This window comes from Chiloscyllium plagiosum, chromosome 5, assembly GCF_004010195.1.
Source record: "Chiloscyllium plagiosum isolate BGI_BamShark_2017 chromosome 5, ASM401019v2, whole genome shotgun sequence".
Taxonomy (NCBI): Eukaryota; Metazoa; Chordata; class Chondrichthyes; order Orectolobiformes; family Hemiscylliidae; genus Chiloscyllium; species Chiloscyllium plagiosum.
The window spans coordinates 108139259-108160565 of NC_057714.1; the positions used below are offsets into that span (position 1 = coordinate 108139259).

The window sequence follows — 21307 nt, forward strand, 5'->3', positions numbered from 1 at the left end:
CAGATTACTACCTCAATGGAATCAATTTATGTAAAGGGGCAGTACAGAGAGATCTGGGTTTCTTGTTACCAGTCAATGAAGGTAAGCATGTAGGTACAGCAGGTAGCGAAGAAGGCTAATAGCATGCTGGCCTTCATAACAAGAGGGATTGAGTATAGAAGCAAAGAGGTTCTTCTGTAGCTGTACAGGGCCCTGGTGAGACTGCACCTGGAATATTGTGTGCAGTTCTGGTCTCCACATTTGAGGAAAGACATTCTAGCTATTGAGGGAGTGCAGCGTAGGTTCACGAGGTCAATTCCTGGAATGGCAGGACTATCTTATGTTGAAAGAATGGAGCGACTGGGTTTGTATACCCTTGAGTTTAGAAGACTGAGAGGGGATCTGATTGAGACGTATAAGATTATTAAAGGATTAGACACTCTGGAGGCAGGAAACATGTTTCCGCTGATGGGTGAGTCCTGAACCAGAGGACACAGCTTAAAAATAAGGAGTAGGCCATTTAGGGCAGAGATGAGGAGAAACTTCTTCACCCAGAGAGTGGTGGGTGTGTGGAATGCTCTGCCCCAGAGGGCAGTGGAGGCCCAGTCTCTGGATTCATTTAGGAAAGAGTTGGATAGAGCTCTGAAGGATAGAATGGAGGGTTATGGAGATAAGGCAGGAACAAGATACTGATTGAGGATGATCAGCCATGATCATAATGAATGGTGATGCAGGCTCGAAGGGCAGAATGGCCTACTCCTGCACCTATTGTCTATTGTCTCAGATGATCTTGTATGTCTCAATTAAGTCACCTCTCAACGTTCTTCTTTCTAACGAAAACAGCCTCAAGTTTCTCAGCCTTTCCTCATAAGACCTTACCTCCGTACCAGGCAACATCCTCGTAAATCTTCTTTGAACCCTTTCCAAAGCTTCCACATCCTTCCTATAATGCAGTGACCAGAACTCTATGCAATACTCCAAGTGCAGCTGCATTAGAGTTTTGTACGCCTGCAGCATGATCTCGTGGCTCCGAAACTCAATCCCTCTACCAATAAAAGCTAACACACTGTATGCCTTCTCAACAACCCTATTAACCTGGGTGGCAACTTTCAGGGATCTATGGACATGGACATCAAGATCTCTCTGTTCATTCATCTACGCTACCAAGAATCTTACCGTTAGCCTACTGCTCTATATTCCTCTTGCTCCTTCGAAAGGGAATCACCTCACACTTTTCCGCATTAAACTTCATTTGCCACCTCTCAGCCCAGCTCTACAGCTTATCTATGTCCCTCTGTAACCTGCAACATCCTTCAGCAATTTACTGGCATCAAATTTTAATGGAGGCCTTTGAAAAATGACATAATGTAACGTATTCTGGATGCTGGAGATCGGAAATAAAAACAAAAATTGCTGGAAAACTCCGCAGTCTGGCAGCATGTGTGGAGGGAAAACAGAGTTAATGTCTCAAGTCCAGTGATTGACCCTACATGTGTTAAACATTAATTCTATCTTCTCTCCACTAATGCTGCCAGACCTGCTGCGTTTCTCCAGCAATTTCTGTTTTTGTTTTCAGATGTGCAACATTCACAGTTCTTTGATTTAGAACATGCATACTTCCTGACCTTGAATCGATCCTCACTACTGAGCGAATCTAGATAATCAGCTGATTTGTTCGAACGCTAATAAGGTACAACAACCATTTAGCACCATACTGTTAGGTTCTTTTCCCGAGGTTTCACACACGAGATCCAATTCACACACACCAACTTCTGCAAACAGTTAAAGTTTATTAAAGCCTGTACAAGCTAGATGACCCCTTTGACCCTCTGCACAGGCATGCTAATTCGAACCAAAGAGGCCCTGAACTCTTTGGAAAACACATCCCCCTTTATACAGGTCAGTTGGCAATGCCGACAGATACTCTGGCTACTCCCTACCCCTCACAAAATAATCACGTTACCCCAGGTACCATAGTAAGATGAGCACATCCTTGGAGATAATGTAAATGTAAATGACCTATTCCTGGAGAATCATTACGCAAACGATTTCCTGCCTCGCTGATTCCCCAAGACAATGTAGGTGTGCTATGTCCTAGATTCGGGAGATGGCTATGAAAGCATTTCTGAACGAAGGAGATTGGATGATTGTTTAATTTGGTAATGGAAGGAGATTAGTAGCAAATGACTGTCTAAATGAAGTGGGAGTCATTCACATGAATGTTGTCCCCACCCACTTCCAGAATGTTCAGTTTCAGGAGGAAGACAGTACAGTTTAACCCTTTAATATTACATTCATGTCCAGGGAGATAGTCCAGTTTGATCTTTTCACATTACAATATGGTTAAACAAATCTCCAAGGAATTGGGAGGTCATGTTGCTGCTGTACAGGACATTGGTTAGGCCACTTTTGGAATATTGTATGCAATTCTGGTCTCCCTCCTACAGGAAGAATGTTATGAAACTTGAAAGTGTGCAGAAAAGATTTACAAGGATGTTGCCAGGGTTGGAAGTTTGAGCTATTGGGAGATGTTTAATAGGCTGGGGCTGTTTTTCCTGGAGCATCAAAGGCTGAGAGGTGAACTTATAGAGGTTTATAAAATCATGAGGGGCATGGATAGGGTAAATAGATAAGGTCGTTTCCCCAGGGTGAGGGAGTCCAAAACTAGAGGACATAGATAGGTGAGAGAGGAAAGACTTAAACAGAACCTAAGGGGCAACCTTTTTTTCATGCAGAGGGTGGTGTGTGTATGGAATGAGCTGCCAGAGGAAGTAGTGGAGGTTGGTACAATTATAACATTTAGATTAGTTTCCATATGGAAACATGCCCTTTGGCCCAACAAGTCCACAGTGACCCTCCAAAGAGTAACCCATCCAGACCCATTCCCCATCCTATAATTTACCCCTGACCTAATGCACGTGACACTATGGGCAATGGAGCATGGCTAATTCACCTGACTGCACATCTTTGGATTATGGGAAGAAACTGGACCACCCAGAGGAAACCCCGGCAGACACGGGGAGAAAGTGCAAACTCCACACAGACAGTTGCCTGAAACGAGAGTCGAACCTGGGTCCCTGGCACTGATGAGGCAGCAGTGCTAAATACTGAGCCACCGTGCCGCAGATTTAAAAGCTATTTGAATGTGTATATGAATAGGAAGAGTTTAGAGGGATATGGACTAAATGCTGGCAAATGGGACTAGATTAATTTATGATATGAGTTCAGCAGGGAAAAATTGGACCAAAGGGTCTGTTTCCGTGCTGTACAGCTCTATGACTCTAATTAAAACAATCATTACAGGACTTTACCTTCTTGTGAGTAATACATTTCCAACAGACTGATCATTATCAGATACACCTTGAAGAATCTCTATGTCTTGCATCTCTTCAAGAAACCTGCTGTTCCACATTGTGTCATTCATTGCATAAAGATGTTTAGGTTCCACTTAACCCACCTGTTAACTGTTCGCAATGCATTTTTGGGGTTAGGTTAAATAGTGTAGCTCCAATCCCATCACCTGCTGAAATATCCCGATCTGTGAAAAGTGCTTTCATCTCCATTCCTTCTGCCGGTGTCTTTTTGTCAATGGCATCTGCATTCAATATCAGGACAATCTCAACATGCTGCCAATACTGAATCATCCATTCTTTTTGACACTCTACAATGTCTCATTTGTGCCATCAAGGCTGCTGGTTATATCTGCTTCCTGAGGATTTTTTGAAGGCAGCAGGCACCTAACTACTTAGATCTTTCCAAGAACCAGAAACCTATCTATGCGCACCACCTTAAAACAATTTAGTAATTTAAGTGTAACCATTGAATAAGGATTCTCCACATTGAATTTGTGAAACCTTTTATTCAGACTGTTGAAGTCCATGGTAAATTCTTTCTTAGAATGGCCATTTGTTTTCAGCATATTTCTGGTAAATGTCACAAAATCTTTTAAATGTTCTTCAGTATTCAACTGACATACATCCAGCTCATAAAATCCCTTGCTTCTGGTTTGACTTTTGTTATGAATTGACATAGCATGAGCCATACCTTGTTTCCTCTTTGGTGGGGACATAAACCTGTCTACATATCCAAGTCATATTTTCACTGGTCTTAAGGCTTAGTCTCTGAGAACATTTATGAGTAAACATACCCTTACCATTCGCATTAAATCTCAGTCATCTTTCACAAAAGCTGTAATCTGCTGTACTCTGCTCTTCTAAAAAAAAATCCTTACTTTCCTAACTTCTTTAGTCAACCATTCTCTGCCATCTTAAACTTCATGTAGCCAGTAGGTGTTGGAGGAGTGGAGAAACGCAATCCTCACTCAGTTTTACATTCATTCACAAAGTGAAGTTCCACGTATCAAACTATAGGAACTGGAGTAGGCCGTTCAACCCGTTGAGCCTATTCCACCATTCAGTATGGTCATGACTGATCAAACACATCAATGACTTTTACCCACCCTATCCTGAGAACCCTGTACACCACAGATAAACAAATGTCTATCAACCTCTAACTTATACAGAGAGATGAAGGTGCTATAATCTTTTCAGATCAAAGGGCTGCTCCCTCGTTAGAGATGACTGGTGAAGGTTTCATTGAGGGTCCCCATGCCTCAGACGAGGGGAAAGATTAAGAAGGAGAGTCTTTCATGATAACCTCAGCCGGCATAAGAATTGAATCCATGCTGTTGGTGTCACTCTACGTTGCAAATCAATTGAGCGAACTGCAGTTATGCAAACCCTGCTTAAATCCCACTTGGAGTACTGTGAGCATATCTGAGCACCAGGCCTTAGGAAGGTTACATTGGCTTTGGTGGGAGTACAGTATATGTTTACAAGAATGATACCTGGACTTCAAGGTTATGAGGAGAGGTTATACAAAAATTGACCTAGATTCTTTAGAATTTAGAAGGATAAGGATTGATCAAAGTCTTGAAGACTTTAAGAGGAAACACAAGGTGGATAAAGATAAACTATTTTCACTGATTTGGGATTCTAGAACTTGGGGGCATAATCCAAGAATTAGGGCCAGACCAATCAGGAGTGATGTTAGGAAGCACTTCTACACACAGAAGGTGTAGATGTTTGGAACTCTCTTCTACAAGTGACAGTGGGTACTTTATTTTATCAGTTATTAATATGATGGATGCATTTTGTTAAGCAGAATTACTAAGGAATATGGGCCAAAGGCAGGTATATGGAATTAGGGCAAGGATCAGTGATGATCCCATTGAATGGTGGAACAGGCTCGTGGGGCTGAATTGCTTCCTTCTGTTCTTATGAATCCCTGTACAAAAGTGGCTACTAAGGGGGTTGGAGCTGTCATGGTCCAAACCAAACCCCCTCAAACTATTCAGAAGTTAGTCTAACCCTAATGTTTTCTTATTTTAAAGGTAAATGTAAGGTATTGCATTCAAGATGCAATTCAAATGGTTAAATTACCAGATTTAAAGCAAAACACTTGATTCATTCGTTATAGTTAAAATACAGCAAAAAAAAAGGAATTGGAATAACTTGACTCTGTTGGAACAATTGATACAGTAACAATTACTAATTAATTGTTCCAATATAGCAACATCCCATAAACACACCCTTGGCAACAGGAATTTCAGAAAACAGATTGTCTCATGTGCAGTTCTGCAATCCAGGAGGAAAGAACATCAAAAGACAATTCTGAGAGAGAGAGAACTCCAGCTTTCAACTGTAACTAAGAGAGATGTGGCAGTTTTTACACAACCCCAGCAGCTTCTGCTAAAAGCTAACTAAAAATCCTGGTTCTGTGGGAGCTTGACCACACTCACTCAGGCAGCTTCTATTGTTCCAACTTTTTAAAAAAAAACCCAAAGGCCTTACACGTTGTTTACTTTATTGGCTTCCAACTAGACAGCTTGCCATCTCTGTCTTAAAACCGTTCTTAAAAGAAGGACCAAATGACCTCTTAAAGCCATAATATCATCACAGCATCACCTTTTAAAGCAGCACTATAAAGAATATTAATACTTTGAAGCAAGTTATATTAAAATGCTATTTTGTGGGGTTATGATGCTGTGCTGGTAGACACCATGTGGTCAAGGTCAATTGGGCATAGCATGACATGGAGGAGAGGCTGGCAGAGGTGAGCCTCTTGGGAAGAACTATTAACCAGATTAATCTGAATTGAATAGTATTAACCCCTTAAAGGCTGTGTCATTGTCCATGAGCCCCTTCTCCACACCACCCATAGGCATTTCACTGTAATTTATACAATTACTAGTTTGGCAGTAATTAAGACTTCACATGCCTTTCAAATTCACATTGAACCAACAAGTCCAATCGTTTTGTTATGTTTAGTAGACAAGAACTATATCACAGAATTGTAACAGGAGGAGATCTTTTGGTCCATCGTGCCTGCACCGGTTCTATTCCCAAGTGGCAATATCCTCCTTTTCCCCAATATCCCTGCACATCATTTCTATCGGAGTAATCATCTTGAATGTCTCAATCGAGCCTGCCTCCACTGCATTTTCAGATAGGAGATTCCAGACTCTAGCTACTCACTGCGTGAAAACATTTTTTCTCACAACACCCCTACTTTGTTTGCAGATCACTTTTAATCTGGTTCATTATTACGAGAGAGAACAGCTTCTCTTTATCTGGCTCATGATTTTGAAAGCCTCTAAAAGATATCCTCTCAGCCCTTTTCTCTTCAGTTCCATTACAGTATAGAGATGTACAGCACAGATACAGACCCTTTGGTCCAACCATGCCGACCAGATATCCTAAATAATCTAGTCCCATTTGCCAGTATTTGGCCCATTTGTCTCTGAACACTTCCTATTCACGTACCCATCCAGATGCCTTTTAAATGTTGTAATTGTGCCAACCTCCACCACTTCCTCTGGAAGCTCATTCCATGCACGCACCACCCTCTGTGTGAAAAACTGCTCATGCTGTTCCTGTGTTTTACATGTTCTTGTGTAAGTGAAGCTTGTGGAGACGCAGGGCAATTCAGACAGTAACTTCCTGATTTCTGAATGTGACTGTGCATGCACAGAGACTGGAGGTCACTAGCTGATTCACCCCTTGGCAATTAGCACCGACGATTTCACAGTTATTCCTGCTGCAAAATCAAGGTCATTACGACAATACTTATTTCCTTATTTCTTTACATTATGACTTGTATTCTGGTGGAAATGTATAACATATTTTTTCTGTTTCAGATCCTGATAATTTCATATAATTCCCGAGGCCTTTATGTTTCTATTTTAAGTTAACAGAATTTTCAGATGTGTTTCTTTAACATGGTATTGTCTGCCTGCAAAGGTCGTCAGCAGCACAATTTTGACCTTCTTAAAAACTAAGGGAAAACTGAACTAATTGTACTTCCTTAAAAATGAAATCACGGTTTTATATTATAAACAACCACCATATTTTACACTACCTTCTGTTTAAGCTTGATAAATTGCACCTTCACAATTCGAATGAGGCTTTAAAACTTTATGTGAACGTGAGATGGACAGTGAAATTACGTGATCTCTTGCATATGGCCCATGTGGGCACAGCTTAGATTGTGAATTGATGTTTTTCCTCCTACGGGAGTTGTGTAATTAAATGTGGGCGTTGCCCCGGGAAACGTTGCCATGTCATGGATGAATATGTTATAAAAGTGGAATTACAATATGAAGAGATACTTTCTATACTTGCAAAGTGACATTGGAAGACAAACTGATTTTCAGACCTGCAAACTCACTTGTTTTCCTGCTTGAGTTAGATTGTTTCCTTGCAGTCTAATGAATCATTGGGAAGGTCACTTGGTCTCTGGAGGTTGCCCCCAAATAATTTCTTGACTATCGCTAATTTATTAAAATAAAATCAAATGGGAACCTAAGCAGCAGGCCACCAAGTTTAGTTAATGTTCACTGCTGCTGAGGGCTGATGAGACTCATTACAACATCAGGTGTGTAACAAGACGAGAGACCTGCAGACTTATACTTGCCTTGTGTACTGTAGAACAATGATGTGATGGATTTAAATGTCACAATGCTAATCCACATGAGATAGTCTTTCATTAAAGCCTTATAGGATATTGAACTACCAAGATGTCAATCTTACCTTGCCAACTAGTTATATAGTCAGCTATTGTTGCATTATTGCAGAATCCCTACAGTGTGGAAGCAGGCCATTCAGCCCATCAAGTCCACACTCAGAGCCCTCAGAGCTTCCCACCCAGACCCAGGTCCCCATTCTATAACCCTGCATTTCCCATGGCTAATCCTGTGTATCTTTGGACTGTGGAGGAAACCAGAGCACCCAGAGGAAACCCACACAGGTATGGGGAGAACTCCAAGTTTGGAATCGAACCTGGGTGCCTGGCATTGTGAGGCAACAACGCTAACCACTGAGCCACTATACTACCCTATTCAATTCTGGCCAATGCACATTAGGAAGGATGCAACAATGGTAAGATTTACAACAATGGTTTAAGAATGAGGGACTCCATTTGGATGATGTAAGATGACATTGTTTTCCTTTTGAGGGGAGGTTTGATCAAGAGGTTCAAAATTATAAAAGGACTTTATTCGGGGACACAGATTATTCGCACTATTCAAAGGCCCTGAATTGCAAAAGAAGAAATGACAACATGAGATAGAACAAAGAACAATACAGCACAGGAACAGGATCTTCAGCCCTCCAAGCCTGTGCCAACACATTTTGCCCTTCCATATTAAAGTCTTCATTTACAGGATCTGTGCCCTTTGTATTCAAGTATGCATTCAGGTGCTGTTGTGTCTGTTTCCACCACCACCTCTGGCAGCACATTCCAGGCACTCACCACCCTTGTAGCAAATGGGAACTAGGAAGACAATGGATAAGAAAAACATGCTCAGTCTATGGAGATAGATCTGAGGACGAGATGACTTGCTCATGCAGACAGCCAACCTGGGCTGAATGATTATAGCATTAAAGGAGAACATTGTACCATTCCAATTACAGTGTTCAATACCAGTTAGACTCGGAAAGAGAAACAGAGATTGAAAAAAAGACAGCAATGGAAGACAAGAGAAATGGCAAAAGTAAAAAGAAATATAATTATTCGCTACAAAGAGAGGTTGGATAAGCTCAAGTTGTTGTCTTTACAGCAGAGAAGGTGGTGTGGGGGAGCTTCAATCAGGTGTATAAGATTATGTGGGACATGGACAGGAAGCAGCCATCTTCCTTAGATTAGATTACTTACAGTATGGAAACAGGCCCTTCGGCCCAACAAGTCCACACCGAGCCGCTGAAGCGCAACCCACCCAGACCCATTCCCCTACACCTAACGCTACAGGCAATTTAGCATGGCCAATTCACCTAATCTGCACATTTTTGGACGATGGGAGGAAACCAAAGCACCCAGAGGAAACCCACACAGATACGGGGAGAATGTGCAAACTCCACACAGACAGTCGCCTGAGGTAGATATTGAACCTGGGTCTCTTGCGCTATGAGGCAGCAGTGCTAACCACTGTGCCACTGTGACACTCTGGAGGTTCAGGAGGGAATAATTTTAAGGTAAAAGGCAGGACGTTTAGAGGGGCCTCTTGACACAATATGTAAACATACCAACCAGGACAGGGGCTAAACTGGAACTGGTTTTGGGAAATGAGCCTGCTAGGTGAGTGAAGTTTCAGTGGGGGAGCATTTCAGGAATAGTGACCATAATACCGTGAGTTTTAAGTACTCCTCGGTAGGGATAACAGCAATCCTCGGGTGTAGGTGTTAAATTGGGGCAAGGCAAACCATAACAATGTTAGGCAAGAACTGGAGAATTTTGATTGGAGGCAGCTGGTTGAGGGTAAATTTCCATCGGACATGTAGGAGTATTTCAAATGGCAGTTGATAAGAGTTCAGGAGCAGCACGTTCCTGCGAGAATGAAGGATAGATATTGCAAGTTATGTGAACCTGGATGGTCAGGGATGTTATGACCTTGGTCAGAAAGAAAAAGGAAGCTTACATAAAGTGTAGGAGGGTGGGAACTGATGAAGACCTTAAAATATGTAAGGAAAATAGGAAAAAACTTAAACAAGCAATTAGAACTGCTAAAAAGGGTCATGAAAAGGCACAAACAAACAGGATTAAGGAGAATCTCAAGGCTTTCTTACCTATATAAAAAGCAAGAGGGTAGCCAGTGAAAGGGCTAGCCCACTCAAGAACAAAGCAGGGAATCTCTAAAGAATGATCCCAAGGAATGGGGTGTTAAGTTTCTAAGCCAAATTGTTATTAAAAAGGAAGAGGTGCTGTCCGTTTTAAAAAGAATGAAGGTAGAAAAGTCACTGGGTCTTGATGGGATCTATATAGACTGTTAAGGGAGGCAAGAGAACAAATTACTGGAGCATTTTCAGAAATCTTTAGGTCCTTTTTGGCCACAGTTGAGGTCTCAGAGGACTGGAGATTAGCCAGTGTTATCCCTTTGTTTAAGTATGGTAACAGAGATAATCCTGGAAATTACAGGCCTGTGAGTCTCATGTCAGTGGTAGTGTAATTATTGGAAAAGATTCTCAGGGACAAGATCTATACGCCTTTAGAAGCAAATAGATTTAATAGTTATAAACAGCATAGTTTTGTATGGGGCAGGTCATATCTAAATAACTTGATCAAACTTTTTGAGGAGGTAGCTAAGATGATTGTTGAGGGAAAAGCAATTGATGTCTATGTGGACTTCAGTAAAGCCTTTGACAAAGTCCCTCATGGCAGACAGGTACAAAAGATGAAGTCACATGGTTTTAGAGATGAACTGGCAAGATGAATACAGAACTGGCTTAGTCATAGGACACAGACGGTAGCAGTGGAAGGATGCTTTTCAGAACAGAGAGCTGTGACTAGTGGTGTTCCACAGGGATCAGTGCTAGGACCTCTGCTGTTTGTGATCTACGTGAATGATTTGGAGAAAAAACATAACTGGTTTAATTAGTAACATTGAGGACAATACAAAGATTGGTAGAATTGCAGATGGTCAGGAGAATTGTCAGAGGATACAGCAGGATATGGATCAGTTGGAGACATGCACAGAAAAAAATATAGATAGAGTTTAATCCAGATAAATGTGAGGTGATGCATTTTGGGAGGTCAAGTACAGATGGAAATTACACAGTGAATGGCAGAACCCTTAGAAATATTGATCTGCAGAGGGATGGGTGTGCTGGTCCATAGACCACAGAAGGTGACAGCGCAAGTAGATAACGTAGTAAAAAGGCCTATGGCATGGTTGCCTTCATTGGAAGGGGCATTGAGTATAAGGATAGACGTTATGCTGCAGTTTTATAGAACTTCAGTTCGGACATACTTGGAATATTGTGCACAGTTTGGTCACCACCGATGGATACAGATGCTTTGGACAAGGTACAGAAAAGGTTTACCAGGATGTTGCCTGGTTTTGGGGGATTTTAGCAATGAAGAAAGTTTGGATAGACTGGGTTTGTTTTCACTGAAAAGCAGGAGGTTAAGGGGCAATCTAATAGAAGACTTATAAGATTGTGAATGGCATCAATAGAGTGTAAAGTCAGAGTCATAGAGATGTACAGCATGGAAACAGACCCTTTGGTCCAACCCATCCATGCCGTCCAGATGTCCCAACCCAATCTAGTCCCACCTGCCAGTACCTGGCCCATATCCCTCCAAACCCTTCCTATTCATATACCCATCCAAATGCCTTTTAAATATTGCAATTGTACCAGCCTCCACCACTTCCACTCGCAGCTCATTCCATACATGTACTACCATCTGTGAGAAAATATTGCCCCTTAGGTCTCTTATATATCTTTCCCCTCTCATCCTAAACCCATGCCCTCTAGTTCTGGACTCCCCCAACCCAGGGAAAAGACTTTGTATATATACCCTATCCAAGCCCCTCATGATTTTATAAACCTCTATAAGGTCACCCCCTCAACCTCCGATGCTCCAGGGAAAACAGCTCCAGCCTGTTCAGCCTTTCCCTATAGCTCAAATCCTCCAACCCTGGCAACATCCTTGTAAATCTCTTCTGAGTTCTTACAAGTTTCACAACATCTTTCCAATAGGAAGGAGACCAGAATTGCACGCAATATTCCAACAGTGGCCTAACCAATGTCCTGTACAGCCGCAACATGACCTCCCAACTCCTGTACTCAATACTCTGACCAATAAAGGAAAGCATACCAAACACCTTCTTCACTATCCTATCTACCTGTGACCCCACTTTCAAGGAGCTATGAAACTGCACTCTAAGATCTCTTTGTTCAACAACACTCCCTAGGACCTTACCATTAAGTGTATATTCTGGATTAGTGGTGCTGGAAGAGCACAGCAGTTCAGACAGCATCTGAGAAGCAGTAAAATCGACGTTTTGGGCAAAAGCCCTTCATCAGGAATAAAGGCAGAGAGCCTGAAGGGTGGAGAAATAAGCTAGAGGAGGGTGGGGGGTGGGGAGAAAGTAGCATAGAGTACAATAGGTGAGTGGGGGAGGGGATGAAGGTGATAGGTCAGGGAGGAGGGTGGAGTGGAGAGGTGGAAAAGAAGATAGGCAGATAGGACAAGTCATGGGGACAGTGCTTAGCTGGAAGTGTATAAGTCCTGCTGAGATTTGCTTTCCCAAAATGCAGCACCTCGCATTTATCTGAATGAAACTCCATCTGCCACTTCTCAGCCCATTGGCCCATCTGGTCAAGATCCTGTCATATTCTGAGGTAATCCTCTTCACTGTCCACTACACCTCCAATTTTGGTGTCATCTGCAAACTTACTAACTGTACCTCTTATGCTTACATCCAAATTATTTGTGTAAATGACAAAAAGTAGAGGACCCAGCACCGACCCTTGTGGCACTCCACTGGTCATAGGCCTCCAGTCTAAAAAACAACCCTCCACCACCACCCTCTGTTCTCTACCTTTGAGCCAGTTCCGTATACAAGTGACTAGTTCTCCCTGTATTCCATGAGATCTAATCTTGCTAATCAGTCTCTCATGGGGAACCTTGTCAAACGCCTTACTGAAGTCCATATAGATCACATCTACCTCTCTGCCCTCATCAGTCCTCTTTGTTGCTTCTTCAAAAGACTCAATCAAGTTTATGAGACATGCTTTCCCATACACAAAGCCGTGTTGACTATCCCTAATCAGTCGTTGCCTTTCCAAATATGTGTACATCTTGTCCCTCAGGATTCCCTCTAACAACTTGCCCACTACCGATTTCAGGCTCACTGGTCTATAGTTCCCTGGCTTGTCCTTACCACCCTTCTAAAACAGTGGCACCACGTTAGCCAACTTCCAGTCTTCCGGCACCTCGCCTGTGACTATCAATGATACAAATACCTCAGCAAGAGGCCCAGCAATCACCTCTCTAGCTTCCCACAGAGTTCTCGGGTACACCTGATCAGGTCCTGGGGATTTATCCGCCCTTATGCGTTTCAAGACATCTAGCACTTCCTCCTTTGTAACGTGGACATTTTGTAAGGTATCACCATCTATTTCCCTACAGTCTATATCTTCCATATCCTTTGCCATAGTAAATACTGATGCAAAATACTCGTTTAGTATCTCCCCCATTTTCTGCGGCTCCACACATCTTTGTTGATCTTTGAGGGGCTCTATTCTCTCCCGAGTTACCCTTTTGTCCTTAATGTATTGTAAAAACCCTTTGGGTTCTCCTTAATTCTATTTGCCAAAGCTAGCTCATTTTGACCTTCTGATTTCCCTCTTAAGTAGACTCCTACTGGCTTTATACTCTTCTAAGGATTCACTCGAGCTATCCTGTCTATACCTTACATATGCTTCCATATAAACCCTTAACACTATGGCAGTCCCAGTCTATGTTTGGAAAGTTAAAATCCCCTACCATAAACACCCTATTATTCTTACAGATAGCTGAGATCTCCTTACAAGTTTGTTTCTCAATTTCCCTCTGACTATTAGGGGGTCTATAATACAATCCCAATAAGGTGATCATCCCTTTCTTATTTTTCAGTTCCACCCAAATAGCTTCCCTGGATGTATTTCTAGGAATATCCTCCCTCAGCACAGCTGTAATGCTATCCCTTATCAAAAATGCCACTCCCACTCCTTTCTTGCCTCCCTTTCTATCGTTCCTGTAGCATTTGTATCCTGGAGCATTAAGCTGCCAGTCCTGCCCATCCCTGAGCCATGTTTCTGTAATTGCTATGATATCCCAGTCCCATGTTCCTAACCATGCTCAGAGTTCACCTGCCTTCCTTGTTAGGTCCCTTGCATTTAAATAAATGCAGTTTAATTTATTTGTCCTACTTGACTCTGCTTGCTCTGACTGTTTGACTCTCTTGTGTTCTCAACTGTACCAGTCTTGGATTGGATCTCTTTCCTCACTATCTCCCTGGGTCCCACCCCCCACCACCCCCGACCTTATCAGTTTAAATCCTCCCGAGCAGCTCTCGCAAATCTCCCTGCTAGTATATTAGTCCCCTTCCAATTTAGGTGCAATCCATCCTTCTTGTACAGGTCACTTCTACCCCAAAAAAGATTCCAAAGTATGAGGCTTTATTCCTGGGTGGAGGGGTCAATTATTAGAAGACATGAGTTCAAGGTGCAAGGAATGGGGGGGGACATTTAAAAGAGATATGCAAGGCAGGTTTTTCACACAAAAGGTTGTGAATGCCTGGAACCCGTTGTCAGAGGAAGTGATAGAAGCAGACACTTTAGCAGCATTCAAAAAGCACTTGGATGAATACATGAATAGGAAGGGAATAGAGGGATACGGATCCTGTAAATGAACACAGTTTTAGTATGTGAGGGCAAAATTTGGCGGCGCAAGCATGGAGGGCCAAAGGACTACATAGAACATAGAACAATACAGCACAGAACAGGCCCTTCGGCCCACGATGTTGTGCCGAACATTTGTCCTAGCTTAAGCACCTATCCATGTACCTATCCAATTGCTGCTTAAAGGTCACCAATGATTCTGACTCTGCCACTCCCACAGGCAGCGCATTCCATGCCCCCACCACTCTCTGGGTAAAGAACCTACCCCTGACATCCCCCCTATACCTTCCACCCTTCACCTTAAATTTATGTCCCCTTGTAACACTCTGTTGCCTGTGCTGTACTGTTCTTCATGGGATTTGAGGAAACGTTTTTTCACTCAGAGGATATTGGGTATCTGGAATGCACTGCCTGAGAGGATAGTTGAGGCAGGAAGCCTCACAACCTTTTAAAAAAAACCACTTGGATGAATACATGAAATGTCATAATATTCAAGGTAATGGGCCAAGTGTTCGATAGTTGGACTTGTGTAAATTTAGAGTCATTTAGTCACTGCAGACTTGATGGACTGAAAGGCTTCTTCTGTACTGTATGATTTTATAATATTTTTCAATTACATGCTGTTTCAATTCCAACAATTATAACTGGGAAGTATACTGCTCTATGTTCAGAAGAAATTAAATTTCCCGTTTGAAAGGATTAACTTTTCAAACTAGAGGAGCCCATTGTCAGCAATTAACAACTGGCTGATCTTCAATAGAGCCTCTGATAAGTTTAAATAAACACAATAGAACCTTCAATGGCTCCAAATGGGCCACATGACATTGAAGGCAAGCCCCAGTTTTTTTGCAGAAGTTCTAATTATATCCATCACATACAAGCACAACAAACTCAATGTCATTGACCCATTCTCTGGGTTAGCCAGACATTGGAATGGCCACCATTGTGGAAAAGACAGTGAAGAGACATGTCCCGGGCTGCAAACTCCCCATTTATTCAGGCAGCTTCCCCTTTTTGAAGTTACTGCAGCATTTGTGCTCAAACAAATGTGAGCACCATTTACATCAGTGCTATTGTCACCAGGAAATGATGGGCCAATCTATTTTTTTAGTGATGTCATCTGACAGATAAATATTGACCAGGAAGCCAAGGATAACGACTCAGTTCATAGATATAGTGTCATCAGAAGGTTGTGTATCTGCTTCAGAGGGTAGGCTGGGTCTGAGGTTATCCATTCAGCTGAAAGACAGTGCAGCACTTTTCTCATGGCTTTGTTTTTTTTAAGAAAGCTGCAGGTCCATGGAGTTCCACTTCCATAGCAAAGAGATCTGGTGGTCTCGAGCAACAATCAAAGCCAGCCCTATGGCTGGCGTAGAGGTGCTCCAGACTTGACCTTATTGCCCTTGGCTCTGATTACCTGCTGCATAACTCACTGGCTCTATATCATTGCCTGGAACTCAGTCCTCTTATAAATTGGGATCCCAGTCAAGTTCAATATATATCCGCTCTCATTGTTAAAGCTGGCAGAAGTGGTCACAAGGTTCACCTGTCTTTGATGTTAAATGCAACTAAAAGTGCTCCGGTTACTTCTTTTAGAAACAAATTGTTCATCGGATGTTTGTGTCAGTGACTGAGCCATCATTTATTACCCATTCCTAATTGTCTCGAGGGCAGTTTAGAGTCAAGTATATTGCTATGGTTTTGGAGTCACATGTAGACCAGATAAGGTAAGGAATGGCAGATTTCCTTCCTTAAAGGGCATTAGATATTCATTCACAGAGAACTTCCCTTTAACAATGTCAGAGCAAGTTCAACTAAAATGATGATGTAAAATTAATTTAGCCCTTAATTTGGATTTCAGCTGGAATTCCTGTAAAATGGAGCTCAGTTCTCAAGTTATGAATGAACTTGACTAGATTGGAGGAACTCACACAGCTGCAGAATCATTCTTTTCAAAGATTCACAAAGCTGCAAAATAATTGGAAAGTAATGTTTTGAAATGACTGTGTGATTAAATTCTCATTATTAAACAGAGCATCCCTCCCTCAGTTTCCATACTTGATGTTTCATTTGTAAAATCACATTCAAGACTGACCCAGTGAATCCCAGTGCATGTCTGACCACATCCTTTTGTAAAGAAGAATACTGTGTGCATGTAAAGGTGCTGTGGTCTATTGGCTATGACACTTCTGTCCAAACTCAGAAGGTTGTACCATTGAAGGTTGAACCATCAAGGTCCACTGCAATAGAATTAAACATATAATTCAGCTTGATAGTTCAGAGCAAAGCTAAAAGAGTGCTGCAATGTTGGATGAACACAGGCGTAGTCCATTCAGCCCCTCAAGCCTGTTCCATCACTCAGTAAGATCATGACTGATGTGTGCCTAACTCCATATACCTGTCTTTGATTTATATCCCTTAATACTTTTGGTTAGCAAATATTTTGTCTCAGATTTAAAATTAATTGATCCAGCATCCACTGCTGTTTGCTGTCTACCACCCTTTGTGTTTAAAAGTGCTTTCTAACATTTCTGTGGTATGATCTGGCCCTAATTCTCACTTTATGTCCCCTAATTCTAGAATCTCCAACAGTGTAAATAGTTTATTTTTATCCAGCCTGTCTTTCCTGTCAATATCTTGGTGACTTTGATTAGGTCACTCCTTAATCCTATAAACTCTAGAGAAACCAGATACAATTTGTATAATCTCTCCTCATAACATAATCCCTGAAGCCCAGGTATCATTCTTGTAAACCTGCACTGTACTGTCTCTAAGGCCAACATATCCTTCCTTCGGTGTGGTGCCCAGATCTGCTCACAGTACTGCAGATGGGGTTTGCCAAGGTTTTGTATAACTGCAACATAACTATTAACATTTGGAAGTATCCAGCGGATCATACATTTCAGCCTCCTCCATAGGTCCCCAGCATCATGGATGCCAGTGTTCAGCCAATTTGATTCGCTGTATGTGATATCAAGAAGTGGACAAACACTCAAAATACCGCAAAAGCTTTGGGCTCCTACAACATTCTAGCAAAAGTATTAAAGACTTGTGTTTCAGAACTTGCTGCACCCCTAGCTGAGCTGTTTCAGCACAGCTACAACACTGGCATCTCCCCAACAATGTGGTAAATTGCTCATGTGTGTCCTGTACACAAAAAGCAGGACAAATCCAAACCAGCCAATTACCATTCTATCCGTCTACTCTTGATCATCATCAACAGTGTTATCAAGCAGCACCTGCTCAGCAATAACCTGCTCAGTGACACCCAGTTTGTGTTCCACCAAGGCTACTCTGCTCCTGGCCTCATTACAGCCTTGGTTCAAGCGCGGACAAAAACGCTGAATTCCAGAGGTGAGGTGAGAGTGACTGCCCATGCCATCAAGGCTGCATTTGACTGAGTATGGCATCCACGAGCCCTAGCAAAACTGGAATCAATGAGAATCAGAGGGAGGAAAAGGGCAGCTGATTAGACTCATACCTGGCACATAGGAAGACGGTTCTGTTGTAAGAGATTGGTCATCTTGGAAGGATGTCACAGCAACATCAATGAGGTGAGCCCAGCACTGAGAGACATGACGCTGATGTTGGTGGGTCCAGCACAGGAGGCAGCCAGGCAGTTGCTGAGCAGTATTGGCCAAACGGCAAAGATGGGGCCTTAGGATTGACTACTTCAGTGTTGGTTGGGTCCAGTGTAGACAGTGACGAAATAGTGGAGGAAGGATGGTGATGCAGGCATTGTTGACGGTGATGAGCTGGCTCAGGATTGATGGGTTCTCTTTAAGCTATATGTTTCCTTTTTACCCTATTGTCAAATTATTCAAAATGGCATCATATCGCGGTGACAAATGAAAACTTTTCACTGTATTTTATTGAATTCTTACAGTAAAATACATGTGACAATAAAATCAAAATCAAAATCTCAGTTCCAGGCCTCCCGTGTCATTATTCTGGATGTTATCATTGACCAGAAACTGAACTGGACCAACCATTTAAATATTGCGGCTACAAGTGTAGGTCAGAGACTGGAATCATGCAGCAAGTAAATCACATTCTGACTCCCCAAAGCCTGTCCACCATCTCCAAGGCACAAAGCAAGTGTGTGATGGAATACTCACCACTTGCCTGATGAATACAGCTCTAACAACATTTAAGAAGCTTTACACCATATAGGACAAAGTAGCCCACTTGATTGGCACCACATCATGAAACATACAATTCGCCCCCCCACCACTGTTATTGAACAGCACCAATGTGTACCATCTAGAAGATGCATTGCACCCAAGTCACTCATCATCCTGACTTGGAAATATATTGCCATTCCTTCAGTGTTGCTGGGTCAAAATCTTGGAAATTCATTTCTGAGCACATTCTGGGTGCAGTTCAAGAAGGCAAATCTCCACCATCTTCTCCATGACAACCAGGATGTGTAGCCAGCAATGCCCACATATATATTATGGCAGTACTTCAAAGAAGAATGAGTTGGAGGCAGGGATTAATTTTACTAATATTTATCATTCAGTCAGAAAACAAATTGTCTGGTCCCATTGCTATCTGTGGGTATATACAAATATACTGCGGTATTTATCTACATTACAACAGTGGCTACAATTTGAAGGTACTTCTGAGGATGAGACTAATTAGACTTGAAACATTAACTCTGTTTGTCACCCCACAGATAATGACAGACCAGTTGAGTTTCTACAGCACTTTCTGTTTTAATACAAAGGTACTTCCCTGGTCATCAAGTGCTGTGGGATGTCCTAAAGTCATGAAAGGCACTGTACAAATACCAACCTTTTCACTTCCTTTACAGTGGTTTCAACTCTGAGTAGCATTGAACTACTGTACATATATTAAAACTTGTCCAGCATTGATCTCAGTAATGAATTATATGCTATTATATTCCGTGACCTAAGTAATGGATTATATAGAATTGTCTTGAATTATATTCCAGATTACATTATAGAATTACTTCAGATGAGTTAATTATGCATTATGCTGCCAAATGCAATTGCATCATCTTTTCAATGTTTTTGTTTTCTTTCTCTTTGATTCCTTATTTAAGAACCTCATCTTTGCTATTTCAGAAAACAAAATCATAAAATAATGCTGAACATGCGAGAGTGGGGAGTGTTAATGGCATGGAACAAGGCTGTGGAAGTTTGCAAGTCAGGCTGGTATCCTGCAATGGGATGGAAGGAGGCAAGGGCTGAGATGAAATTGCAGCACTCATTGCAAAGTGAGAAAGGGCAGGAATGGAAATAATATGAATGATCAGATAATAGGCGAATGTGTTCAGTGGCCTGGCATTAGTGGCAACAATCTAAATAACCAAACATAGCAACCCATTCTTCATGTTTTCTATGGTAAATGTTGCCAATGGTGGAATTTGCGTGGTGTCTAATCCTATTTGTCATTTAATGAAGTTTTTTTATTATGATGTCATCTAATTAATTAGTCAATGAGGAATCATCATGAGAGATACAGAATCAAATTGCGCCGTGCTGTGATTTGGGATGTTTATTAAAGATACATGGGGTAAGGATATTTGATAATGGTGTCTGGCCTTAATTATGGGTCTTAAAAAACATCAGTCTTTCTTCTGTCACTTCAGAAAACCATATAAGCCAATTGAACAAACAACAACTTGCATTAATGCAGCACTGTAAACCTACTTAAACATCCTAAGAAACTTCATAGGAATCAAATCAAACTTGATACTGACTCTCAAATTGAAAGAGTGACAAATAACTTGATCACAAAGGTGGGTTTTAAGGGTTGTCTAAAAAGGAAGAGAGATCAATAATGGAGAGAATTCCAAATCTTAGAACCCACCAGCTGAGTGCACAGCTGTCAATGGTGGAGCAGTAAATCAGGGATACGGCAAATCTCAGAATTGGAGAAGGACACAATTCGAGCAGACTTTGAGACTGGAGGAGGATACAGATGTGGGTGGAGGTGAGGCCATGGACAGAATTGGAAAGAAGAATCAGAATAGGCTTGATGAACTTGATTTGTTCAAATCATTTGCACAGCAAACAGCCATTTTCTTTCCAGTGGGAATAGAGCAGAACTTGAATAGTTAGGCTCATCTATCAATCAGAATGCCTTGTTGTTTCTTGTTTCATTGACCCTGCCTCAAACGTGCAGTTACATAGAACAGTGAACCAGTTCATTAACTCAAACCCAGAATTAGTTTTGAATATAACCTGAATGAAGAACACATTAAGCTTTGTTAAGACTGTGCCTGAAACAATGGTGCCCTTCCTTTTGAATATATGCTAAGTCTTAGGCATGCTGAAATATTAGCTGTCCATTTCTGTGTGGCAGTATGAAAGTAGAAACAGGCTATTGAGTTGGATGATGAGCCCATTATCATAATGAATAATGGATCTGGCTTGAAGGGCTGAATTGTGTACTTCTTCTATTTTTCTATGTATCTATGAGAAGAATAGATAATTCCATGGGGAAATAGCAGGGGAGCCAAACTAATTGGCTAGCATTTTTAAAGAGGATGGAAGGATGGGCCCAATAGCTTCCTCCTGGAGTGTAAGAGTCTGTAACCTTTTTGAAGGCTTCTGAGGAAAGAGAGGGAGATGCAA

The 21307-nt window shown here is 41.8% G+C and overlaps 1 protein-coding gene and 1 long non-coding RNA gene across 2 annotated transcripts in view; one reads left to right on the forward strand and one right to left on the reverse strand.

The window, feature by feature from the left end:
- Positions 1 to 6843, reverse strand: part of LOC122550128 — a 30995-nt gene extending 24152 nt beyond the window's left edge. The window contains exons 1-2 of the long non-coding RNA XR_006311745.1: positions 6804 to 6843; positions 3437 to 3574 (exon numbers count right to left, since the gene is read on the reverse strand). This is a non-coding gene — a long non-coding RNA (uncharacterized LOC122550128). The remainder of the gene's footprint in view (positions 1 to 3436; positions 3575 to 6803) is intronic.
- Positions 1 to 21307, forward strand: part of LOC122550126 (5'-AMP-activated protein kinase subunit gamma-2-like) — a 461224-nt gene that overhangs the window by 36074 nt on the left and 403843 nt on the right. The gene's annotated exons all lie outside the window — the stretch shown is intronic.